General features: G+C 46.2%; 1 long non-coding RNA gene across 1 annotated transcript in view; it reads right to left on the bottom strand.

The window, feature by feature from the left end:
- The window catches only part of LOC120504176, a 51,576-nt gene extending 30,588 nt beyond the window's left edge, over positions 1–20,988 (bottom strand). The window contains exon 1 of the long non-coding RNA XR_005627960.1: positions 20,945–20,988. This is a non-coding gene — a long non-coding RNA (uncharacterized LOC120504176). The remainder of the gene's footprint in view (positions 1–20,944) is intronic.
- Between the last annotated feature and the right edge of the window lie 6,652 nt (positions 20,989–27,640).

The following is a 27,640-nucleotide window of genomic DNA, read 5'->3' as shown; positions in this document are numbered from 1 at the left end:
GAGCTCTCCCGATTTCAGTAACCTGCAGTGAGGAATTCAGCCTGTGGACCTGCCAGCTCTGTGCCAGGCAAACACACATCAGGGCTTCTCTGCAGCAACCAAGCAGACAGAGACCCAGGAAAAGGTGATAGTGATGGCACAGGATAGTCCCGAAACCAGTTTCCCCATAAATAGGCAAATCAATTAAAGGTTACGAAATGCAGTAATTTTCTCTGGGTGTAGCTACATGCTTCTGAGTTTAATGAGCAAGTAAATGAAGTCGGGAGAGAGAAAGCAAAAACACACTTTGGGCTTCTACTGTTTTGCTCCTCAAACCTTACAAAAATTCACAAGCCTTAGATCACACCTGGTGACCCTTTCAGGGCTTTCCAGTTCACACCATCCTGCAAACATCACCCCTGCCCATCATCCCCTTGGGCCTGATGACTCCTGGCAGGAGGCAAAAGTAGAATTGCCTGTCAGGCACAGAAAGTCAGGCGCAGAGATGGGATATTGTCCAACCAATTTTACAGAGGGTGTGAGAGAAGGAAAAGGGCTAGGAAAAATATCAAAAAGCAAAAATCTGCAGAGGCAATTAGGACTGGAAATAGACTAAGTCAAATGTTGCCCCATTTTCTGTCTTTTAAGAAAAGGTTTTGCATCTTTTCTTTTCCAAAGCCAGATAAGGACCTCAAGCATCCAAAGAGGTTTTGTATCTCCTGCAGGAGAATGTATCCCTACAAAGGAGAGCCACCTGTGTATGAGCCTCTCTCAAAAAGCAGAAGAGTTTCCCAGATGCACTTCAGGAGAACCCTTCATAATGGCCCAACTTTGCCTCTTAACTTATAACCTGATCTCTCCAGTATCCTACCTTTAAACAATTCCTTGTTGCTCGAGGGACAAGTGTTCACATATGCCTATGAACCTTTGGGCTTGAGTGCCTTGTTTCCTTTACACACTGAAAATTTCTGCTAATTCAGAGCCATGACTGAGAACTTTGCCCTGATTTCATTCTCTGCTGTACTTTTCTGGGGGTTCCTCCTTCACAGCAGCCCAATTTGTATAAAGAGGTGGTGCAGTGAATCATTCCAAGTCTTCCTAGCTCTGGGGGAATGATGGGGATTAGGCCATGCAAAGGCAATAATAGTCTTTCTGAATCATTCTACAACAATTTCTTGGCATTGCATTTGCGGGATGAGATACACCTCCAGAGTTCTCCACTCCCCAAAATAGAAGATACTGCCACTTGGGCACATTTAGTAATATAAAAAGTAGAAATAAAGTTCCTATTCCATTAGAGCTGGCCATAGAATTTTCTTATGCTAGTTTTTTGGTGCACAGAACCATATTTGCTTGCAATTTTCTGGTTGAAGTCACTTCTGGGACCACCTTTGTTGTACCAGGTGCCTCAGTCCTAAAAATTCTCCAGCCATGGTCAAGGGCTTAGTCCCAGATTTAGGAATGGATGCTCTTAGGCATGACCAGGGATCTGGCATTCTTTCCAGGGGAGAGCAGGAGCCCTTGCTCAGCCCAAGGTCCAGAACTACTAAAATCACTGCTTTCCTACCACAGGCAGTTTTGATAATCAGAATGAGAGAACTCTGGTGTCCTGGGATGCAGACAGAAGAGTGGTGATTTCATTGCACAGCACATATGGAAAGTAAAGACTGCTTCTGAAGGAAATGCTTTGTCTAACCAGGAGAGATTGCTTAAAAAAGTATAAAAGTTCAAACACCACAGTGTAAACCAAAGTGAGAAAAAAATTGTTAGATGAAAAGTTCTTTTAACCAACCCCACCAACTTTAGATTCCCTTTTTTAGAGCTACTGTAAGCTTATTTACATTACAGGATTACAAGTAAACAAAATAATTCAGAAAGACTGAAAATCACAAACCAAAGGGCCTATAACTTTCCATTAAAAAAACAAGGACAAACTTTTTCCTGACTTCACAACCATTAAAAAAACCCTGAATTCCAAGACTACAATATTTGAACAGTGTGTTTAACTAACAGATGCATCAGCAGAATCAATACGACAGTATTCATGTCCTGGAATAATTTCAGCTTCGCATCAGGTACAGAAGGGAGATTGTGAGTGTCATTGTGAACACAAGACTTGCCCTTGCTAATACTGTGCTCTCCCAAACCAGATCTCAGCTTTACACATTGGACTTCTCCTGAGGTCCATTTACTGCTGCACAACCATTCCATTCTCTGTGTAAAGGGACAAGAGGAATTCATATTACTTCTCATAAAGAGCCATTCCACAGCCCTTATTTTAAATTTGCATTACACAGACACCTTTAAAAAGAAGGTGTCGTTAGGCCAGAGGAGCTGGCTCTGCAACATGCTTCTTTGGTAATAATATCTTCCACATTCTGTAACTTCTGAAATATAGGTATGACATAAACCCTATGGGGGCTCATATCACGGAGATCCTGCTAACCCGAGCCCTGCAGCCCTTCTCATTGGGTGCACGGGGCAGGCCCTGCAGCCAACCACCCTCCCGGGGTAAGCAAAGATGCTTGGATACTGTGCTCTGCAGTCGCGCCCTGCCTTCAGTGGTAACCTTAGAAAGACTGTCTTTTCAGTTTGGTCATTAGATAATTTACAAAAATATCCCATGCTGTGATCTCAGCACAAAGGGCACACAAGAGCACAGGTGGAGGGAGATCTGCCTTGCCTCAGGAAGATGCTAAGTGGAAACCAAAGTGAAAGTTGATGATGCCAAGGAGCCTTCAACAGTTTTTCTGAATTTGTCCTGCCCTTTGGAGAATGTTTATTGCCACTCTGGGAGATCTGAGCTCAGCTGCCTGCTTGGAGACATGCTTCTTTTCAACCAGGAGTGTGTACACTGGTTTTGGGCTGGAGTGAAATTTTGAGTAAAAATACCTTCAAGATAGATTTGCAGCTACTGTGATGACACAACACACAAGGATGTCAGGAAATTGGATGGTCTACTTCCCATCCTCCTCCCACACTGGTCAGGATGTGAGGATCTGAGGTGTGATGAAGTTGCTATTGCCTAATGAGCTATTGCACATCCTCTGACATGGTGCAAGAGATTATGTCCTGGGCTTTGCCTGCAGCAAATGAAGCTTGGCTCTCTTTCCTCACCTTAAATGCAATTCACTGAAAAGTAGGTGTCTGTGTGTGTGCAGTGCTCTCATAGGACAATGGATATTGTTGGCTGCTGTAAAGGGAACAGTGCCTGTGTCCTTTCCTAGGGAGCTGCATTTGACACAATAGGCAGGAACTCAACCTCTTAAATGAAAACTCTGTAAAATGGCATGGCTTGTAAAACAAGATGAATTTAGGCAAAAAAAGTTAGGAAAGGAAAGGTCCTGAAAATCTGAACACCAGTCAGGGAGAGATCTCCTGTCAACTGCTTCTGTATTGGCACTCTTTTTGAGTAAGGCACCTCTGTCTCTCTGCAACTCCATCAGGGATCTGTGCTTGAAACTCAGTGATGGTAGCCAGGCTCATGGGTCCTTCTTAATCCCAGCTGAGCTAATCCTTCCTGGTTTTGATCAAAGAAATGCAATCCTGCAAAGCATTGGTAAGAAAACCAGATGCATAAAGCAAGACAGGGGTTGAAATGCAATTTCCCAGAGGCATTAAACTCCCAAATTCTTAGCTTTCTTTTTGTAAGAAACTTTACCTACAGAGAAAAATATGGACTGAGCAGTGTCTCAGAATTGGGCTGTCTTCCAGGCTCTCTCTCACCTCTCCTGAGAGTGTCTGAAAAAAACCTGGCATTGCAGAACAAGGGATGTTTGAAAGTTGGTGCCTCTGGGTGCTTCTGTGAAGCCTCAGGTGCTTAAATACCTGCATCTGTGATCTTGAATAAATACTAGATTTCATGGAACAATTTTGCTCCAAGTGCATTCACTTCATGTACAATGGAGAGCATTTTTCCTTAAAAAAGAAAAAGGAGGGTCCTTTCCTTTGGCAAGGTCCTTGGAGAAAGACAAGGAAGGTTCACAAATGCTCTTCACTGAGGCACATTCACCCTGAAAGTGCTTGTGTGGGCATCATGAAAATATTGTGGGCTTCAGCTCACTGAGGAGTGAGAGCTGTGCTCGTGAGGCAGGTGACCAATGAGACACCCCAGGGAGCAGCTGCTGACTGGTGCACAGTCAGAACAATCCCTGCACTGAAGAACATCTGAATAACCAGCAGGGTGGATACACAGCCACCAGACTTGGGGTGATTAATTCTGCACAAACAAATTCGTAAATCTGTCTGTTTGCACAACATGAGCTCAGACTTCAGAAGAAATTTGGTAATAAAATTAAATTTTGGCTCTTGAGGTGAGAAGTGATGGTTTCACTGGATTTTGGAGACAAAAGGAGACATTTTGTAAGAGTCAGTTTTCTATTTGAGGGCCCCCTTTTCCTCTGCCTGGTCCTGACCTGACATACCTCAACCTCACCAATGCTCTGACAGCTGTTTGGATGGGAAAGGCCATGGTCTGCCAAGTAAAAGCCATATTCCAGGATCACATCCAGGAGGCAGAATATTAAGAAAAAAACAATCAAGGTTCTGGCACTCAATGGCAGCAAGATGTGCAGGATTGGGCACTGTGGACTGGGGTCATCAGCTCAAGGAAAGGGCAGGTCAATAAAAGCTTAAAGGAGTGGAGGAGGTGACCAAACACATTCATGGAATTTGCAGCTATTAAGTATCATGAAAGTATCAGGATGGTCTGGGAAAGCACCTGGTTGCAAGCACCAGGACGTGTCCTGTTTTCAGACTTATTCCGAGCCATACATGGGTACACTCGGAGGCAGCGCTTGGGTTACTCCAGTCCTTAGCCTTTAGCAGATCTCTGGGCTCCTGGAGTTCTCCTCTTGCAACTAATTCCCTTCCATATAAATGCTTAGATGTCCATTATATTACAGTACACATGTTATAGTTCACTGGCCAGTGCTGGCAGATGGTATGGAAAGCTTAAACACAAGTTCCCTAATTCTCTCTTGGGTTTCAACATGTGAAAGCTCCAGCTGTCATTGCAGTGAGAGACAAAATGACACCATCTCGAGACTCCCCAAAATCTGACTCCCGCCTCAGCAGCTACAATTCTATGAAATGCTGAATTAGCAAAAGGTGCTATAATATTATAAGCTGATGAAATTACCCAAGACACTGGCAAATGGCTCAAAGGTCCCAAGCCCTACTTTCTGGTAACCATGGCACTGCAAATTCTATTTGCTAAATACTGGCCCTGAAGGGAAGGCAAAGGTGAGAGGCTTGCAGGAGGCAGGGTAGAGTGCATGTTGCTAAGCCACTGAGCAATAACATGTTATGTGTTTCATGGGTGTGATGGCATCAGTCAGAGCAAGCATGTGACTCAGCCCCACCAACACTGAATAGACCCTTGTAAAGCACATGGCTAAATTATCTTATTTTCTCCAGGGGATACCAGAAGAAGAAAATAAAAACCTGTCAAGAAAAACCTTTCAATTTACTTAACATTCAAAGAAGTATCAAAAGATTAAACTGCTAAGCAGGGTAATTTTTCAAATGCTTGATACTTCCTTGATGAAGGATAACCAGGCCTTTTTGAGTTCATCCATCAGTACTCAGTCAATAGGAGCAAAATTAAGTTCCCAGTCACCAGGAGTAACCACTTCCAGCCACCCCAAGCTTTCAAGATGAGGCTGGGTTTGGACAGGAGAGCAAGTATTAAGCTGATCCCTGAACCCTTGGGGCCTTAGGAGCCCTTGTCCCACTGACAAGCAAAGAGCTTTGATGGTATGTAGCAAAACTCAGCACAAAGGTCTTGGCATTAATGAAATAACCAGTAGGAATTGGTCTGGCCAGGCTCTGGCAGTGCTTCAGCCAGAGCCAAACAACATGGTAATGGTTCAGCCTCCCTAAAACTCTGCACTGCTTCATGAGCAATGACCTTTGGCCAAAACCCCCTTACATCCCCAATGGGACAATGTGACTTTAAAAATACTACCTTGCCTATCCTACTGCCTAAATGTCAGCCAGGAAAAAAAAAAAAAAACAAGAAGGAAAGCAAAGTGTTGCAGAGTATGTATCTCAGCTGCCACTCTGCTGATCTGTTCCTGCTCTCTCCAGCAGCACTCTTGGGTTTTTGGGCAGGATAAGGCTCTCCCCACTCATCTTTCCTGGTCACCCCATGTAGGTGTTTCTTGCAAGTATGAGTGTTGAAGAGCCTCAAGTGCTTCTACAGACACTAAACTGCATGTGGTTAGTCAAAATCATAATTTACTGATACCAGCTGACTCCTGGGATGAGCAGAAACATGTTGGGGTCAAGCTGTGCAAATTAACCCTATTAAATTATTCTTCAGTGGCTGCCTGTGCTCGTGAATGCAGTGTGCACATAACTCATGAAAGGAGCTGTGGTGAGAGCAGGTGGAGGAGAGGCTGAAGCTCCTGCTCCCCATGACTGCAGTGTGGTAAGTCTGGGAGGCACCACGGCAAGACCTTTGTTGAGGAGCAGCTCCCTCACTGATGCTCAGCGTGCAGGAGAAAACTCACATCAGGAATTTCACTTCTGCCTTACAGCCACTCAAAGACACGAGGTCAGCAATCAGTGGGTGGATTGGGACAGAATAAAAACAAATTGTTTTGATCCCTTCTCCCAGCTCCCTGCAGCACATGAAACTGTCCTTTGGGAAAGTCTAAATTCACTCTCTCTAAATCTCTTTATTCCTACACGCATCTGTCATTCTCCAGCACTGTAGCATAACCTCAAGAGCATTTTTTGGTTTGGGTTGTTCTACATTTTGGGTTATTTTCCAGAAACTCTACCCTCACAGCATTTTCAACTCAGTTTAGGGTACCAGCACAACTGGCTCCTCATCTTGCACCAAAAACTATTGACCAACAACCTTTCTTCCCCACCTTTGTGACAGTTTCTGGGACAGGTCTGCACCAAACCTCTCATTTGGAAACTGGCCTATTTTCATAACATACAGCACAGACTCACGTGTCTGCATACAGGACTGAAGTGAAGTTTGGTCCCATGATGTCAGTAGCAGTATTCTCATGCTTTGTAAAGGCTCCCTGAGATCTGAGCCTTCAAATGCATATGTACCACCCACAGCAGGAGACCTGTCCCAAAGCTCAATACCCTGTAACACACCCAGCGTCCAAGGTGCACTCACTGCATCTTCCACTGGGAAATGCTAGTTATGTATTACATGTACTGCTGCTCATATGGGTGCTACCCACAGCTTTCTAGCTCTACTTCTTCATTTCTGCCTCAGGAGAGGTCTTTAGCATCAATGAGTGATGCCCACAGATCTCTGTACCTTATAGATAATACAGGTACTAAGATAATACACTGTCTGGATGCCTTAAACTAATGATGAACTAGAAATGCTTTTTTAGAAGATGCTGTACTAAGGTTTAGATAGAGCAAGAGCATGCCATGGACATTAAAAAGATGACAGATAATTCTTCAAAACATCTGAGAGAGAGACCCTTGAATACTCCACCTTGTCACCACACCACCAGCATTTTCTGTCACCACTGCCTGGTCACCTTGCAAAGATCTACCTGGTGAATTGAGTGTCTGACAGAGGTAAGGGTGGTGCAAAAGGAAGGTCCATACTCTTCCCTCCTCATTTTTTTTCAGGATCTAGTTCAACCATAATGCATATTACTTTGGACTTTAGGGAGAGAATTCTACTTGGCACAAATCTGGTGTATTTTTCAGTCTTCAGATCTTCTTCACTCTTCATCAGATTGCACCCAGCATCTGGATCTGTGCACTCTTTGGAGCAGGAGCACATTGTTCACATACAGATGACAATTAGCAGACACCATCTCTATAGTAGTGCACTATCAGTAACAAAATCTAGCAATGATTTAAAAAGAAGTCCCATTACACACATGCTTAGTTTTCCTGTGAGGTTTTCACCAGATTAGGACTGTCGGATCCAGTATATCTTTCATTAACCACATTAAGCCCTTTAAAAAACCAGTTTCTCTGTGACAAAAAGCCCTAGCTGAGCACGCAGCAGCCGAGGCGAGCTCGTTGTGTTACCTTGGAGGCACACTCAGTTAATCCTTGCGGAAAGTCCCCTCAGTCCCCTGAAGTCATTGTAGCATGCGCGCGAGTGTGCGTGCATGGGTATAAATAAAAAAATGCATCATGGACCTTGGTCCCCAAATCTGGCCTTATTTGTAAGTGCTCCCTTTGCCACAGCCTTTTCTAGCCTTGACGTGGTGGGGAGGAGGAAGGTGTCACCTGTTGGTGTCCTTGACAGACGTAAGTGTGGGCATGCAAGGGGAGACACTTTAGAAAGAGGGAAGGAGGGAAAACCATTCTGAGCAGCAGCCAAGGGTCCAGCAGAGCCCCTGATGAACAGTTCAGCCCTGGACAGAAACAAAAGGTACTCAGAGTGAAGGGGAAAGAGAGATTGGAGAAAATGCAGAGCAGTGCATCTCTGCTCTGGGAGCAATGGAGGAGGGTGCTAAGACAAAGCATGTTTGCCCTAAAGCCCATCTCCATATAACCTGCTCTGTCTAGTGATGATCAGAGTTTGTTAGAAAGTTTCTAAGAAAGCATAAGGGAAATATTGGTTTTGGACCACATTCATCACATAGTCACCCCTGTGACTGTGAGATCAATTCCATGTATCTTGCGTGTAAGTGGCAAGGTATGAGCCATCTTCTGGTGAAAAGTTAAGATTTTATCGCAGTTTTGTACTTTGTTTATAATTGTTTGTGTTTTCCAAAAACAAACAAACAAAAAACCCAGTAAACAAACAAAATGCCAATGGTTTGGATGTCACATTTTCCCAGAAAGTTTGAAAATAGAAGAATTGTTTTCCTTGCTATACTTCTTTACATGAAATTATTGAGCAGAACTTTTCCAAATAATTTCATAGATTCTGGTCTCATACTTCACCCATTTCATCATCTTATGTTCTCAGGCTTACATGCATTTGTAAACTTCACTGTGCATGGGGGTGAGCACAGTCAGAGCATCCAGGGCTCTGGACACTGCTGTAATGCAGCCACTAACAGGACTAGGCACAGTGCAGAATCTGGTGTTATGACACTACAACAAAGGAGTGGTTCCATGAGTTAATTCCATAAGATATTAGTTGCTTATCTTTGGCTTTGGCTGCTTTAACCAGAAGTAATTTTATCCTGGAAGCACGCTAAAAGCACACTGATTTAAAGAGTGCCTTTTTGCAGTCACACGAGCGCCTGTGTACAGAGCCTTAAACAGACCAGCACTGAGGGTGCACACAAAACCCACTCTCCTGTGTGCTAGCAGTGCCAGAAAGCCACAGGGAATGAAAAGCATTCCCTCCTTAGCTGAGCACTGGGAACCTGTATTTCAAGTCATTTCTGTTTGCAGAACTAAACTGAGCTCCTCTGCAGCCCAGGTGGGAGGCAGAGCAGCCCCGGCTCCTGGCAGGAGCATGAGCTGCAGAGCTCCCAGAGCCCCAGACCCGAAAGAAAACCTCCACAGCAGGCAAGGGCAGAGCAAGTGCCACTTCCCCAAAGACCCGACCCTCAAAACATCAGAGACAGCAGCTCTGCTAACCCTCCATGAGCTGAAGGCCAGGGAAACAGGAGTCTGGGAAGCTGCCTCCTGGGTTCTGGGCAGCAGGGGTGGGTCCTTCACCTCTAATGCACAGAGGACAAAAAGTGCCCAAGACTTCATTATTTGAGCAGCATTTGGGCAGCCCAGGATGTTCCAGTGTTCAGCAAGTTTTGACACAAGATTGCAAGTGCTCCCAACATGAGGGATGCCCCATTTTCTACACAAGCACACAGCTGCCATACCAGAACTGGGCAGAACTGGAAAATTATACCATATATTAATGTGGCATGTGAGAGGGTTATGGTTTACCTTTTGTTCTTATTTAATGAGCGAGTGGGAGAGGAGGGGGTTAAGGGAGGGGTGAGATTATGATAGATGAAGAGAACTGGCTTGGCTAACTCTCCATAGCCTGTAGCTACTGCAATATTTATGAAAGGGAAGGTGCACCTTGGCAAGCTAACCTGCCTGAAATTGGAAGGTTTCAGATGAAAGGGAAACCCTGTAAAATAAAACTGAGTGGTGCTTGAGAGAAGCACGATGGAGGGAAAGAAAATCTATCTCCTCACCAGAGTTTCCATTTTTGAATGCTTTGCTTTGCCTCACCCCCCCCCCAAAAAAAACCCAACACACAACTAAAAAAAAACCCAAAAAAACCCCCAAACCCACAAAGGAAAGTAACTTGGCCAGGCCTGCCCGCTCCTAGAGCACAAGAACCAAAGTGCCAACAAACATCAAACTCCCTTAAAAAAAAAAAACCCAAAAAAAACCCCAAACCCACAAAGGAAAGCAACTTGGCCAGGCCTGCCCACTCCCAGAGCACAGGAACCAAAGTGCCAACAAACATCAAACTCCCTTTTTACAACTGGCAGAAGTCCTCTGGTATGTGCTAACACTGCACATTGCCCTGCCTGCGAGGCTGGAAGGGTCCCATCCCCAGAGTGGCTGATTTCTACTGCATTTTCCTGAATTTTGAGGTTATTTGCACAGACAGGGCAGGGCCCTTGGGTGTCCATTACAGGTCTGCTTTTTCAAGAGGAAAAGCTTGAAGATGCTATCATGAATGGCATTTCCTGCTTCTCCTACAGTTCTTATTGACATAGAAAAAAAAAGAAAAAATTTCTGTCAATGTTACCAAGACCTCTTATTTACCAAATCTGTATCAGCACAGGGCTTAGACTTTTTTAGAACAAAAAAAGGATGTCCATGATATAAGTATGAATGTCAGGAACCTGCAAAATATTCCCTTGGTTACTTTTTAGCACAAGACATGGAAACAACTTTGAAAAATTTCAGTAAAATATTTGATATAATACAGATAATTTTTAATTAAGATCTTGCCTGTGGGCAGACCCACGGCCCTGGCATCTCTTATCTGCCAGCACAAGGCACTCCCAGTATCCTGTACTGCTTTGGAAGGAGCAAGCTCTGTGCATGCAGGGGTGGGTTTCTTTTAGTTGCTTAACTGTTTCCTGCACAAAGAAAATATAGACCTCATTCTCTCCTCCCACCAAAAAGAAGGGTTTCAACCAGACTGGATGAGTGGCTGTGCTTTCTATTGCTTTCATTTTTAAAATTATAATTTCCCTAATTTTGATCTCAATCTATCACTAAATACAAAAGAGCGGTCTGAAAGCTTCAAAAGAGAATGGTGTGATTTTTCCAGCAGTTTTTCTTATTGTCCCTGCCTTCCCACGCCAGCCCTGGCGCACAGGGGCAGGGGAGGAGAGTGCTTGGCACTCTGGAGGTTCTCACACCCCTCTCCTGTCTAGACCAGGGCTATGTCTGATTTTCTATCACCCCAAGGCTACAATTTCCAGTGAAGAAATTATTAAATTCAAAACCATCTGCCCATCTCGGCTCCTTCCGAAAAGTCAAAACCCATCAGAGGCCAAATTCCCACGTCTGGCATCACAAATATTCCTCTCCCATTTGCAGCTCTAACATCATCATTGCCCAACCCATGACGTTAAAGGCTCTCACAGCGTGTTTGGGGCAGGGACAGGCACTCATGGAAAGCCAGGATTTCACAGGGGCACAGAGAAAAGGGTGGGTACAGCACGGAGCAAAGGTGCTGGGAGCTGGGCAGGATTTAACCCATTTAAATTTACTCCTTGTCGGACTCGTTCTGTTGTCCTCTGACTTTTCCCTGCAGAGACCTTTGGCTCGGGTTTGCCTGCTGCTGGCTGGGGCAGAATCTCATTTGCAGCATTAGCCACGGGCAGCTCTCCCCGGGGCTCGGTGGCAAGCCGGGGTCAGCGCTGGGTGCTGGGAGGGGAGGAGGAACAAGGCGAGTCACTCAATCTGCTGCCTGGTGTCACAAGTGATTTATGGCCCGCTTCAAACACAGCCATTGATCTGTTCTGCTTTCCCCAGCACGCTTGTCAGTGTGTAATAAAGCCAATGGGAATTCCTGGGTGTTGAGTCAAAGTTAAGTATGCTCAGGTTTACTTATTTAAAAAAACACACCTGAAGTCTCCCCATTTGGGAAACAACTCAAGATTTACAATCCTGAAGAAATTTGCAAGAGTAAGAACAAGAAATACAACCCCAACCAGCCCTTCGGGCAGCTGGCCAATTAATCTTCCCTTTGCTGTCTGCTGCTTGTTCTCCTTTGTGCCTTCAGCAGTTTTGGAAGATCTAAGCCAGGCAGCAGCAGTGACTTCCTCACGCCTGGCCCGCAGTGAACCCCCGAGATCCGTCCCGGAGGTGAACCCAGCCATCCCAGGAAGGCTGCTCTGGAAATCACCTGCTGCTCTCAGAGCAGGTGAGCCCTGAGGCCAGGCCAAGCCCCGTGTGGGCTCAGCAAGGCAAGGGCTCTGTAGCCACACGAGCTCACCAGCAAATGTCTGCCCAGCTCCCTGTTGGCTCGAGCTCAGAGGACCACTGAGCTCAGCAGCTCTGGGTCTTGGGGGCCTTTCTAAGAATGGTTCTCTCCTCACCTGGGATTGCTGCAAGGAGGGTGAGGTGCAGGGGCAAGCCAGGTCAGGCAAAACATGACTGTGCCGCTGGCACTGCAGGATGGTGCATGGTGGGGGACAGCACAAGGCACTGAGGTCTCCCCCCACTGCTCCCAGGTCACCTGAGCCACGGCCCACGTGTGGGTTTGCATCCAGGCTGTGCAGGATGAAGGAGAGCATGGACTGAATGGCAAGAGGAGCACCTTGCCCAGCAGGCAGCCCAGATGTGACCAGGCAGCTCATACTGTTCTGCCCTTGATTATAACATCTGTGGCTTCTCTCTTCCATCAAGAAGGAAGCATTGCTCTATGGCGTAACATGGGCTATACATTTAAAATACTGAAAGAGTAACAATTTTGCCCAGTAAAATGATGTAAGGCATCTTATTCTCTTGCTTTTCTCTTGATTAAAAAGCAAATAATAAAAAATCCCCAATAAATCAAATCCACATTTTCTCATGCAACGTTTTAAAACAATAACAAAAAAAAATTCATCATGCATCAGAAATACATCAGCAAACTCTCAAAATTCTACTTCTCAAGAGTAGTTTTCCTAAAAGTAGCATTTCTAATACATTCTTCTTTTTCTAATCAGCAAACATTGACTGAGGAACCTAATAAGAAACTAGTTGATAAGCTCCAGCAGTTTCTAGCCTTATGATAAATCCCACTTTCTGGGCAAAGAGAATTCTCATTAACAATTACTAGGCAGTAGAATAATGAGATTGCAGGAGCTGCTCCACAGATCTCATTAAACCTGCCAACCTAGGAGCATGTCATGCTCTATTTCAGAGCACTCACAAATGCTCAGCTCCTCTGGAAAGGCAGGGGTGAACCATGGTATCTAAAGGTATCTAAAAAATCAATAAATAAATCACAGAATTCCCAATCAGTGGCCATTGAGAAGATGTTGGCTCCAGTTCAATGGATTTTCAATTTCAGCTACTGTACATGTCATAACAATCAAACTGTGTGAAATAGAGAGCAGCAGGTTCCTAAGAAATATTAACGCCAAGTCTGATTGAGTAATGAAGGAAAATGCATACCTATGGGACTTTCCACAATTCTTATCTGTTCTCAAAAAACCCCAAGGGACACACATCTTCCAGTCTCTCTTTTCTTTTTTTTTTTTCTGGGATGAACTTCCCAGCACTCTGGGGAGGAGGGAGAGAAGTTGGAGGAATAAAAAATCCCTTTTGAATGAAACATTGAATTAAATGCCAATGAAATGTTGATATTTAAAACTCCCACTCACATATGGACAGTCTGAGAAAGTCAGCCCACAGTGGTTCTGGATTCCCAGCCTAGTGCATAGAACAGCTTCAAGTTTTCCCCATTTGAGCACTGTTTTCAAGAAACTCAGTCCTTGTTATTGTATCTTCCCATGTGAAGATTGTCTGTGACATCCAGAGGGACAGGGAGAATTGGGAAGAGGTGATCTCCTAGGAAAGGAGGCCATTTTGGGGCCAAAACCAAAACTGCTAGGACAGAAAGAGGGAGTTCTTTCTTTCTGTACTTCAGTTTTTATTTGCCCTCCCAAGTGACAGCAAAGCTGTGCCTACAAATGCAGCAGAGGCATCAAATGCCCCTGCACTGGGAGTGCCAGCATCTTGTGTATAGCTTAACACCACTACCTCCTTTGCCTTTCTGAGGCAGATTTGGTGACTTTTCTTGTCCAGAAGGCAAGTCCCAGGGTGATAAAAGCAGCCAGCTTGTCCTGCTAGCAGCACAGACACTGCCTCATCTCTGTAGCAGAGGGAAGCATTTTCCCAACAGACCCTGCCTTGCTAAATCCTACTGTAGCAACCAGCTGGAGTCTGCATGTAAACAGCACACACATCCAAAAGCAGCTGGGCAGCTTGAGTAAATGCTGGCATTCACAGCCAAGCCCTTGGAACCCTGCTCAGGCATAAAAATTGTCTGCAGTACAATCCTTGCAGTATGGAGCTCTCAGCTTTGAGTGGTTCCCCTGAAGATCGCCAAGAAAATATTCTGCTGGTACACATCAAACCCTGACTTCAGTGTCAGCATTCTCCCAGCTGAGCAGAATTAGGTCTGGAAGTGTATGGCATCACCTCAGCAAGAAAAGGATTTGTGGGGATCTGAGGACATTGTTTTATACCGGCTGAGAATCTGACCCTTAATGTTTTACAAAATTTGGTAGAAAACTGCACAGACTGCTGCCAATAGGGATGCTCATTTTGGGGCTTTAGAGGAAAGATAGAGGCAGATGTGAACCTGTGACTTCCCCAGAATCACACAGTGGAGACCCAGCAAGGGAAGTGCTGCATTTGAAATAGGCTCATACAGTGCCAAACACTCCCTCACACTCTCCCAGATAAAGTGAGAGGAGTTGCTCTTCCACCTCCCAGATCAAGCCTTGAGCAAGGCAATTAATTTGAAATGGGCAATTTGATTAGACTCAATTTTGCCTGGAGTAAAAAAACATCCATTAAATAACACCAGCAAGTGAAAAGGTGCTCAGTTTCCCCTGGGCTTTCTGGCTGTGTCAGTTGGGAGTGTACATGGTAATGGATTCATCAGAGCTAAAGGTGACAAGCTGGGGTTTAACACAAGATATAAACTGTAAACCTGGTATTTTGTATTTTTCAAACTTCACATAGGAAATAACCCCAAGATGCTTAGGTCTTGACAAGACTGACAGCAAGAAGGGGCACATGGGGAAATGACAGACACCTGCCTGTGTTTCTGCCACCCTGAACACTGTCCCAGTGCAGGATCTGCTACACCAACAAAACCAGTGTTAAATTCATCTCCAACAAGCCAGGATAAAGCCATTAGCAGAAGCTGGGAGAAAATGTCCTTGTGGGGGATGATCCCATGATCAGGCTACAACCAGATGCTCTCACTGGTTCAAATATCTAGAGATTCTCACATCTCTGCACTCAGGAATGACCTTACAGCCACAACTTCCTTTAAGCAGTTTAAATGTGGTTTGTTAAACTTATCTGAGCAGCAGATGAGAGCCCTTCCTGGAGGACCAGAGAGGCAGAGCTACAGAAACAGTGGCTGAGATGCAGAGCCATCACTGCTCTGTGCTGTGTGTTCTCTCCATCCAGGGTGCTGGAAAGTGCTCTCTATGCTCTAACTAAGTGGCTGTGCATATCCACCCACCCACATGGGCTCATTCACTGCTCTGCAGTATTTTCTAGGCACAGCCTGGTGATGAACAGCCCACATAGACACAGCCTGAGGTACACTGCCACCAGGCACATGCTTGCACATTTAATCTGGCAGCAGAAGCAGCAGTGCCTCTTCGGACACTCAAGTCAGACCACGGAGGGGAAAATCAGTACCCCAATCACACAGATGCCTTTGGGAGCATCTGCCAGTATTGCCATAATGTGGCATCTCTGCTGGACTCATTTAGCACTAAATGGGTAACATTTTGACTAACTCTAGCTGTTTGAGCCAAGGTTGCAGAGGACACCATTAACCATGGTACACAGCACTACTGCAGGCCCCTATTGGGCTCGAGTTCATGGCAGCCCCCTTGGAAAAACTTGGAATATCTGCTTATTGTGCAAGTTGTAACAATAGTTCTTGTGCCCTGACTGTATGGTAATGGAGAGTGTTTAAGCCACTGACAATGCTGAGTTCCTTGAAGTTGCTAATGGGTTAAAGCTGGGACATCTGGTGAAACACTAGCCTCAGCTGTTCCTCAAGTGACATCTTCTTGGGTCAAATTTATCTCTTCTTGCCAGTCCATCTGCTCACAGCCTGTCAGTGATAAACACTTGAGAGCCACAGAGCAAGCGAGGCAGCAGACAGCAGTGAAGGACAGCATCTTGGAGTCTAACTAGATAGTGATATGGGAGCAAAAATAGCCCCAGTGCTCTCCCCCTCCCAGTCATCTTCCTCCCGTTGCACTCCAGGGTCAGGGTCAGGCCAGGGAAGCAGTGTGTGCCACGCTGAATACAGAGCCCAGACCAGGCCACCCGAGGGCTAAGGAGAGGCTTGTTTGTTGCCTAAGGCAACAAGGAAAAAGCCAACAAGCACAACTCAACACACTACTGTACTTGCTCGTCCTTCCAATGTCCCAGGGGAATGGTTCACACCTGTGCTTCCAGCTGGTGAATGTTCATTTCCTTCTGCAAGGCACTCCAGAGCTTCCCAGCCTTTGCTGGCCACCCTGGGCAGCCCTGCCCACATACCAGCCCAGAGCAATGCAGCAAGAGGCAATAAGGGAAGGCACAGGGGAAACGTGCTGCTCAATTTCTGAGGAATTGGTGCATCCAAGGTCCATTGCCTCCTTGCCCATGTCTCTAGGAAAGACACCTTTCTTCCAGAAGGCAATGACCTCACTGTAGATATGACTATAACACACACAGAGTGCTCTCCAAAGCACAAACTCAAGAGCCCAGGTCACCCTGCAGCCTGTAAAACCACAAGGTGGGGCTTGAACATGACGGCTCCAAGGGGATTATGTATCTGAGACCAGAATGGTATAAAACCAATCCAAAAGGGGAAATACTGCAAGGATTCTTGGATGTTAACTGGTGTGTATGTGTGTGTGAGAATGGTATAAAACCCATGCAAAAGGGGAAATACTGCAAGGATTCTTGGAGTTTAACTGGTGTGTATGTGTGTGTGAGTGTGCGTGTGTGAATGGGCAAGGAGTCACTTCACATTAAGGGTACTCTGGAAAAACAGATTAAACTTTCCTTCCATGGTGTCAGCTGACCAGCAATGACCTCTGAAGATGTATTAAACTGAGAGGTCTCAATCTGGTGAATAAATATTTTGATTTAAAAAACAGGTTAAACTTTCCTTCCATGGTGTCAGCTGACCAGCATGACCTCTGAAGATGTATCAAACTGATAGGTCTCAATCTGGTGAATAAATATTTTGGTTTTAAATGGGCAGACACAGCACAAAGACTACAGTTTTGCCCCATGAGTTACAAGGGTATATTCACAGTTAAACAAGCACTCTGTGCTCTTATGTCTTGCTACCACAGTGGTGATGTCCTGCAGCTAGTGAGGATCAGTTTCAAATTGGCCCTTTTCTACGCAATGAAAAACTTCTACCTTGAGTCACTCGGATTCTTTCACAGCAGTGTCATAGCACTGCACTGTGCTATTGCAATGCACCTGCTTGTGACCCGATGCTGCCCCAAACACTGCAAGGAAACATCATCACGACCCCCATGAGGTAACAAGACTTCTTGGCATGCTACGAATACCCTTGAAGAGAAAAAGCTCTTTCACACAGCCAGTGCTATGCAATTGCTCTAATGAGCCACACGACTGTAAGGAAAGCACTTGCCTTCTCCATCCCCCCAATTAATTGCATTACCATCATAACTACCCCCTGTGCCTGGCGCGTGCTGGCAGCTGGCAGAGCCCATGGTTCAAGACGTGCTTGATGCATTGCTGCACAGCAGATCAGGGCACAGACATTTTAGTGTGCGTCAGACACCGCATTTCTCCATCCTTGAAACTGATCCTGCCAGAGTGTGCTCTCTGCAGAGCCAGGACTTTAACCCGAGAGCGCAGCTGCATTTTTAAGTATCATGTTAATACAGTGTTGTGGTGGGGATTTTGTTCAAGGGAGGATGGCTCCACTCTGACCTTTGGATCCAGAGGCACGCTTTAAAATTAAAACCTTTCTTCTTCTGTGACCCACCACCAATTTATCTCCATTCATACAATAGCTCCATTCTAAAAACCATTTGCATTCCTATCTGGTAGTGTGCATGGCACTTTGTACACGCCAGCAAAGGCCAAGAGAAGAACAATACATACTCTTTATTTTTAACCCAAGAAGTCTTTTATAGATGTGTTAACTCACAAAGGGAGAAAGACCTTGGTATTGGCCATCTGGCATGGTGGTATCCCAGCTCTGAGCTTGGAGTCAGAGCTGCAGACCAGGAAATTACATTAAGCCAACAGCAGAGCCAAGCTAAAAGGTTCCTTTGGGAGCCTGGACTCTGGAGAGGACGGAGCAATGAGGATGGTGGCCAGGAAGAGGAGCAGCAGCACTGGGAGTCCTGCTCTGCTTCTGCTGCCACGTGCTCCTGATCCACTGTGGCAAGTCCCCTCCTGGCCATGAGTTTGCTCCTGGTCCTGCACTGCCCCATCCAGCGGGCAGCCTGGAGGCACTGTGTGCCCACGGGGTCTGACCATCCCTGCTGGCATCCTCGGCACAGCCGATCCACTCCGAGAAATGAGACTTCCTTATGTTTTTAATTGTGCTACCCTCTAGTGGCCAATGCCATCCCCTTGGAGCTCGGATCTCCACTCCTGGCAGAGGAGAGGCCTTGGACTGCAAGCCTTCAAGACCAGAAGAGAGCTTGGAGCTGTGCAAAAATGACTTGCACGTTTGAAAGGAAACAGAGCCCTGGCAAGGTCAAATGCTATCCCAGGGTCCACCACCCCAGCTCTGCTTTGGTCTTAGGAAGGGCAAGATCTCCCTGCCCAGGCTGAGAGGTCTTGGCTAGAGCAGGGTGAAGCCAGCTCAATATCAGGTGCTTGCAACACGAAAAGCATCACCAAATTATCACTCTTGGCAGGCTCTCTCAGAGAACAAGCTTCTTTCCTTCTCTGCTGTCTCACACCAGGCTCTCCAACAGCTTGGATGGCAGCAGAAACACTCAACACGTCAATAAAATTGGGTTAGAATTCAAGGAACATCCTTGCAATTACCAAGATAATTGCTACATTTCAGAACCAAACATTACTTAATGGCGCTCAATTATCTTGTGGCAGGGCCTGCAATGGCAACAACTAATTGCTTAACTAAAGACTTTCTTCTTTTCACCCTGTGTCAACACTCATGCATGCAATTAGGCCATTGGTGCAGGGAGGAGAGAAGATACCTGTCGTGAAAAGAGGGGTTAAGTGGCAGCCACAGCCATGTTCCAAAGTTCAGAGGACAAGTGTCTTGCCTCAGACTTTATAAGGATGTGAAGCAGAACCTCAAAAGCCCAGGATCAAACAAGGATGCAGGCTTTTTTCTTCCTGTCTCTGAACAAAGACCTCAAATGACTACACAATGTGACTAGTGGCCCTCTTACAAGCCCATAGGCCCCTGAGGCTCAGATGCATGTCAGTAGCCTTTTCACAGTTTATCAATCTGCAGAGTTCATAGATACTCTCAAAAAGAAAAAAAAAAAAACACACAATAAATTGCCTAAAAGCTAAAAGAAGACATTGCCTTGGTTACTTTCAAGCTGTTGAAAACCTGCTTGTTGTTAACCTCTTCACTGAGCATCTCTTTCATAGGAAAGAGAAGCAATGGGAAAATAGGTGCACTTTACTCGTTATTTTCCATTTCATCACTTCTTCACAATTCTCTACTATCTCAAGAACTCTCTTAGGCAGAGCCTTTCACTTTGCTTTGACACAGAACTACTCCTTGTCCCTCGAGTTCCTGTTCCTTCTCCCTGGCTTTTTCAGCCTCTCCTCTCCTGGGTGTTAAAACAAGACCCCAGATCAGGCCATGACCCTTGAAAACTTCAGGTCCTGGTTTCTACTCCTCACTGGTCATGTTTCGTTTGTTCCTCTGACCAGACAGGGTTCACCACAGAGCCAGCCCCAGGCCTTGTGTCCTGAACATTGGCTACCCTGCATCCAAGGGCTGTTCCTGTTCAGCTCTGCTCATCCTTTCCAGACTCACATTTCTCAGACAGGAATTCCTAAGGCCATTTGTGCGGTCAGTTACCAGCTCAACTTCTTCCCCTCCTTGCTACTCTTAAGGACAGTTTTTAGTTTTTTCATTCATCATAGTTTCCACAGAAGCAGTAAACAAGCCAGGGTTGACTGTCCTGCTCAGAGCCCCTCCTTGGGAGCCTTCAGTTTGATGTAAAACTGTCTGTTCTCACCCTGGTTTTCTATGTTTGTCTGTTTAACTTACAATTACAGTTTACTCTCATCCTTTAAGTTACTGAACACTCCTGTGAAGATTTGAGACAAATGCTTCAGGCCCCCAAATTTTATCTTTCAAATATCCATTTTCCTCTTTGCTACATTAGGAGCTTTCACAAGCTAAAGGACATGGTCTCCTCTCCAGAACACCACAGCAGTTTTTCCTCATTTCTCCCCATCACTTATGTCCTGTGCATGCTCTTTGGACTTGCATTCCAGTTACAAGCTGAGAAAGGGGACAGGAGCCAGTGGGGTACTAAGACCATGCAGACTCAAACTGGTTGCTTAAAAGAATCATAATCCAGCAAGGGAATAGTTAACACTCCCTAAAACTGAGGCAGTTTCACAGCACACAGTTCAGTTTGCTAGCAACGCGCCCTCTCCATTTTCACACGCGTGCACACAGGCCAATTGTTTCACAGGAATAACCTCACCTGCAATTAGACACTGTTTTAAGCCTTTGATCTCTATAACTCTCCAGAGGACAGCAAGATTCCCACATGAAAGTGTTTTATTATTTTATTCCACACTTGGGAGTGATCCTATGCTCCTGGATTTATTAAAAAAAAGTCCTTACCTGATCTCAGAGATTCCCATTGAGCTGAATAAGGCTGGGGCAAGTGGAAAAGCTCCCTTTGGGGGCAGGTTCTCTCAGGTGTTAAAGGTAAGTGAGTGCAGCCCCCACCTGATGGCCTTCACCTGCTCTCTGAGCAGGCTGCTGCTCTGCCAGCATCAAACCCATCCCGGAGATGGACTTCTTGGGGACATGTCTTGTCTTGCTGATTCACTTCCTAGGGTAAATTTATTTCTTTGAGCTATTGTCCAATTCACAGTTAAGGATCAGCACACGTTGCTCCTTTCCAGGAAGCTTACCTTAGCTGTAGGATAGGAGACATTGCATCTGATCCTGTAGCACCAGCTCGGGCCAGAGGCTGCACACAGCTCCTGAAGAGCCCATTGCCAGATTTTGCCTGGCTGTTTTTCTAAGAAAAGGGATGGGGCAGAGCAGGTAGCTCAGAGGCCCAAGCCATAGGTCTGGTCCCAAAGAAAACAAAACGTCAGGGCCTCAAGGCTCTTAATTAACTCTATTAGAGTGATAATCATGGCCTGCCCAACCCCAGGGGAATGGAAAAAACCCAGTGTGAAATGCATATAAAGGTATTGGACTGAAACATGAATATTTTCACCCACTGTCAGCGGTTAGGAAGCAGGGGGGGTGGGAGGACAGTGAAAATATCATCAGCTCAAGGAGATTCTGGTTTAGCACCAACACAAAGGAAACAACCTAGAAGTCAAAGAGATTTCTGTGAAGTGTATTTGCTTTTTGCAGGGCTGCTTTCGAAACATCTGAAAATTTTAGACTATATCCTTTACAGTTCATTAGTGCACAGTAAAATATGCCCAAACCACTTCCTTTATTTGTTTTTTTAAATTAGATGTGGCTTAAAAATAAATCTCTCACATTTCCTTGCAAAAGAACAGATAGGACAGTGCTTTAAGAAAGCCAGTACTGTTTCCATGTGCAAGAGCTGTGCTCCAGTGATGAGGTTCTTTTCATCTCAAAGGGATGTGCTTCCAGAAACTGGTTCAAGGGAGCAGGAGAAGTGCCTGGTTCCCACAGCTACCAGAGTCCATTCAGTGGCTGGTACTGCAGCTTCACAGAATCATCAAGCATCCTGATGTGGAAAGAGCTCAGGAGGATCATGAAATTCCAGTTTTTGGCCCTGCACAGGATGGTTCAAATTTCTGTCTCTTGGGAGCTTCCTCTTTGGACATAAAGAGATGTTACAGGAGTCAGGGCGAAGCCACCCCTCCAGAGTACCATTCCAGGGCTGGTGTGAAAGGACAGAACAGTGAGCAGGTAGCAAGAGGCAGGAGCTACTCTTTTCACTCAAAGTGTGTGGGTTTGGAGTTTGAGATGTAGCACCAGGAAGATGCATAATTAGAGAACCCCAGAAGCTGCTTTAAATTATGAAATCAGCTTAGTTTGCCTGCTGCCTTTGGAAGGAAAACTTCACACCACCTTTGTTCATCTGAGCCTGCAGGCAGGAGATGCTGATCCCAGCCAGTCAGTGGATCAGCACAGCTTTTTCCCCTGCCATATGCAGTTGTGGACCCCCAGCACACACTGATAAATGAGGTTTTAGAAGACAGCCCAAAAATGCAGCGCTGTCAGGGTGGAGACCTAGCAGGCTCCCCAGCTCTGCCTTTGGTAGCAGCTTCTCCTGCCAGCTGCCCAACAGTGCAGTGTTCTTGTGTTTGAGCACATGGCACATGAGTGGCACCAAATTTAAAAATCTTCTCCTCACTAGGCACCAGCTCAACCCATGGTCTCAGCTCTGAAATGTCTCTTTCATCTTCTTTTGTTGTCAAACCTACAGTATCAGCTAATCACTTATAAAAGCCTCATATCACAAAGTCTCTCTGAAGTATGGTTTATCCCAGTCACAAAAAGCCCCACAAAAAAACAATCACAAAAAATGTGTACTCAAAACGATCACTTAAAGGTTGGCTTTGCTTTCTGGCTTCTTCACTTTCAGGCAATATACATTTCACCCTTTCAAACTTGCTAATCTGGGAACTGAAATTTCACTTTGATGTTAGTGAGTATTGAGATGAGGGCAGAGAAGTGCAAGTGGCTCACTGGCCCTGGCTTCATGTACAACCATTCCCCAGCTGAACCACAGGCTCATCACCCCCTGAGCTGAGCTCAGCTGATGCTGCAGCCACTCTGCACCAGGAGAAGCATGTTACTGTCACAGCCTGAACCCTCTGTCACAGTTCCAGAGCTGGCATGTTAAAGGGGAAAGAAAAGAAAGAGTAACAAACATGAATTTCCCAATTAAAAATCACTGAGTTGTGACACTCAAATTCAGACTTTATTTTCATCTTTAAACACAAAAAACCTCTGGGATATGAGCCCTTCTGCATTGGTGTTACTGCACCTCACTGAGGGCAGACCTTGTCAGCTGTTTCATCATCTCCTTTCGTCTCACAGGCCCCTGACCTTCCCATGTGACTGGAAGAAGTCAGAAAGTCACAGTCGGTGCTGCCCTGGTACCTGCGGGTAGCATTCAATAACATGTGCTGCAAGCACAGGGCTGCTCCTGCCCTGACCCTCCTGCCAGAAGACTGTCAGGCAGCTGCTCTGTCTAAGCTGTACCCTGCTTAACAGAGGACAGTGCTTGTCTTTTTTCCCCTCTCCTCCTCCACTTGGAGCTCTTATTTCTCACCTCCCACTGCAACACTTATCAGAGAGTATATCCTTCACCTCCAGCTCAGCGTCCCTTTCCTCACACTGGAAAGTCACTGATGATGGGGGTGGAGGTGGCAGCTTGTTCTCAGCTCATTAATCTATCACAAACCTCTGCAGCAGGCTAGCTGCCTCCAGCCCTGATTCATTTTCAAGCACAAAGGATGTTTGTGTTTGATTGGGTATGCTGGATAAATTATTCCAAGCTGTGAATTTCATTTCATCACTCATCACAGACACGGGTTGAAATCCTGTGCATGAAGTCGACAGGTGAACTTCGATTGACCTCCAAGGCAACGTGGGACACTGGTCACCCTGAAATAAATAATAATGTAAATTAGATCAAAGGGGTCCACAGGAAGGGGATGTGCAAGAAGAGATCATTCACATCATCCTTATCTCTACTCCTGGTCTGTGGATTCACATATGAAGGGGATACTTGCTTCCTGTATCTCTAGTAGCTGTAAAACAGAAACACATCATTAAGGTTCCTCACAGTCCCAGCTCAGACAAACCCCAGAGGCTTCTAACCCAGCCCCAAGATGCCCTCATAATATCAGCCAGACCTTTCAGCTTTGCTGGTAGCTCTGATATCCCTATGGATAAGGGATGCTTCTCCTCTGGACACAGAGAAATCTCTGCCTACCTCCAGCAGAAAGCTTTCCCATGGGCCTCTCACCATCCCTGGAAGTGTCACTGCAGGGCTGATGGCTGGTGGCACAGCTTCAGCACTGCTCATTTTCCAGCAGAAGAGATGACTCAGACTCCCATTCCAAGGACATTTTAAACTGGTAAATCTGTCAAGTGCTCAACATGGAGCTCCTCCCAGAAATCAGAAGAAGCAAAACACCTATTTAATTTCTTATTCTTTTTTTCTTAAATGCCAGTGATTGTGCGGTAGGGTCTAGATGTGCATGCCTGGCTCTTTTTTCACAAAGACCCCAAATCCCAAAGTCAGACCAGGGAAATCAGTTGCAGATTTCAGAAAGTTTCTCTCGGCACCTCTACTGAGCCCAGGCAGACTGGAGTGAGTTGTTCAGCCAGAAATCAGCTGTCAGTTCTCAGCCCAGCCCTGCAGTACAGCATCCTCTCTGAACAAAGCCCCATATCACATATAACATCCCACAAGAGAGAGAGGGGGAGAAAGAAAAGGGGGGTAGACAGGTGACAGGAGGAACAGAGAAGAGAGCAGGACACACAGTCATGACCTGTGCTTGTTACTAGTGCAGCAATGCCCATCTGCACTTCACAGCTTGTGGTCTGTGCTCTGGAGCTGCTGAAGGTCCAATGGCTTCTTCCACTGCTGTGCCATGATGTGCCATGTCCTTGTCTGGGCATTACAGGCCCTGGAGGAAACTTTGAGGGAAAAGCTGCTCAGCATTAACTGCGCCCAGCAGGGCAGCGTGGGCACCGCCTCCCTGGCTGAATGATGGATGGCCTCAGCACTGCAACCTCCACAAAAATGCACTTGCCTGAATCTTCCACAGCACCTCACTGGCCTCCAGAGCCTAATTCCTGAAATTAGGTACTAGGGCAGAGGTTTTTGGTTTCCAAAGCAGACAATGTGCTGGAGAGTGGCCAGAGGCTGTGGGTACAGGGAGTGAGGGTGGGGTAATTTGGGGGGAAGCTTTCTGCCTGCAGGGAGAGCAGGATGCGTGAGAGCAGGTCTACAGCTCTCAGCTGGAGCAAAAATTACCGGCAGATTATCATCTTGATAGCAAGATTTAGTGCAAGGAGGGCCAGGCCAGGTGAGTCACCCTGCTGCTGCTGCCAGTCGTTGGGGCTGCTGATGGCTGTGATAACCCAATGAGCACCCAGTGGGGACCAGCAGGGAGATTGCCAGGTTAGTTATGGAGCTGGGCACTCTGGAACGTCAGCAGCTGCTGCCTGTGCCCCTTTGCAGCACCACATATTGGAGAGGACAGAGCCCAGGGCCTGAGACATGCCAGCTTTTGCCCTTGTTCCTTGGGTGGACTGCTCCTTGAGCACAGTGCAGCCAATCCTATCCAGAAATTGGGTGCAGAAGCAGATTTTGCTCCACCACAAGCTCCTCTGGAGTGCACATGAGGAGCTGAAGAGCTCCCAGGCCCAGCATAGCAACAGCTGAACCTGGCTCACTGAGCCATGGTTGAGCACCAGGCACTAAAACCTGTGGCAAGCCCAGAGCAAAGATCTTAAAGAACTGAAGCGGAAGGGAATAAATTCCCCAAAACAAGAAACAGCCTCTCTGGTTGTTTTCAAGAACACCAGGCTGTGGTGAGACAGGAAGGCCTGGGCTCTGCTGTCCTCAGTTCAGTCGTTTGCCACAGCAGATGAATGAGCTCAGACACTTGTGCTTTGCCTCAGAGCTTGCCTGCCCAGCACCTCACCCATCCCAGCAGATAGTGTCACATCAGGTATAGTTTTGACACCGTGGTCTCTTACCCTCAGTGTGGGTCTAAATAGAACTGGGATGGGCTCCCAAACAGTCCTGCTCAGTCTGTGAGCCAGGGATCACATCGCACCAGAGGGTGTGGAGAGGCCCTTGATACCAAAATGTTTTGTCAATCAAACATCCCCAAGCAACTCTAGGCATTGAGCACAGCTGATGCACGGGTGGCCAAAGCAGCTTTGAGCTGTCCAGAGCTACACAGACACATAACAGAGAGCTCAGCAAATCCTTCCTGAGAAGCAGTGTGAACTCCTGGGTTACTGCTGCACACAGAGCCAGCTGTCCTCCCTGCACACCCAGTGCCACCTATGCTGTGAGTGTGATGGGAGCCCCAGCCTGTGCAAGCTGAGATTCTGGTGCACACTGGTGCTGCTGACTGCCTGGTTTTCAGGAGCCACACGGACCCTGCAGAGCACAGGAAAGCCATCACCCTCCTCAAGCCCTTCCACAAGCCAGCACTGCACCCACCAGCCCATCCCACAGCAGAAAGAAACAGAGATTGCAGATGCTGCTGAACAGTTCCTGCAGGCATGAGGCTGCACAGCCTCACCACTGTAACCAGCAAAGGATGGAGAGCTCAGACTCCTGGCTGACACATTGCAACTCCTGCTAAAGGGCAGAGATAGTGGCTGGCCCTGCTTTGCACTGGGGGTCTCTCTCCCATGGATGCACTCTAAGCCCAAACACATCATCCTCTTGCTGGGGCTCCCATCTTCCCCTTGCTCCAGGTGGAAGCAGTGACTGGATGTGATGAGGTGCTACTTGGCTTGAAAAATCTTTAGATGTTGCAATTTGTTGCTCAGGGGCTGCAGCTGGACTAGATTAGATTACACTGGGCTAACCAGAGAGATTTTTCTCTGGTTTTCTCCAGCTAGAAACTAACCACAAATCATGAAACAGCAAGAAGACCTAAAAAAATGTTCACATCTGAAATGCTTTCTCAAAGAGGAAGTCAAATTAACAGAAGGTCAAAAGAGAAATTAAAAGTAATCATTGGGGTCAGAGGATGAACAGTGCACTGAATATTGAAATTACTCACCCTGCTGCAGTCCAGCTACAAGATTTCCTGTTTGCTTTGCCCTAATTTTTGGGTATTTTACAGTGATTGGAATGATAAATTAAACTCCTACACTAGAAAATAGCTAGTGGCAATGGAGGTGGGGTAATTTCATGAGTTAACTGTGACAGAACAATGTGAGAAGCATTATGGTATTATTTTGGTTAAAATTTGGAGGCAAAAGTACACCTCAGTCCTTACTTTATTGAAATGGCTTATTCAGCTCAAGAACATATTTTGCATCCCTATTTCCCCTTCTGCACAGTGGAATATGATGCCCTGCACTCTGCTTGTCATAGCTCAGATCCTGTCTTACATTTCTGTAATGCCTTGCATGCTGGAGAGTCTTGGCATGCATGACAAACTGCTGTGTACATGGCCAGAATCAGACATGCAGCCACTTCTGGGGTGGAAGGCAGCAGGAACTGTGTGTGCTGCACTGGGGGGAATAAGATTCTGTCCTGGAAGAAATGCTTTTGCATAGCAGGTCATTAACATCAATCTCTGAACAGTCAGCAGGCTCCTGGCTATG

This window comes from Passer montanus, unplaced genomic scaffold (genome assembly GCF_014805655.1).
Source record: "Passer montanus isolate IOZ18808 unplaced genomic scaffold, ASM1480565v1 scaffold29, whole genome shotgun sequence".
Lineage (NCBI taxonomy): Eukaryota > Metazoa > Chordata > Aves > Passeriformes > Passeridae > Passer > Passer montanus.
This window is presented reverse-complemented; position numbering and strand designations above follow the sequence as displayed.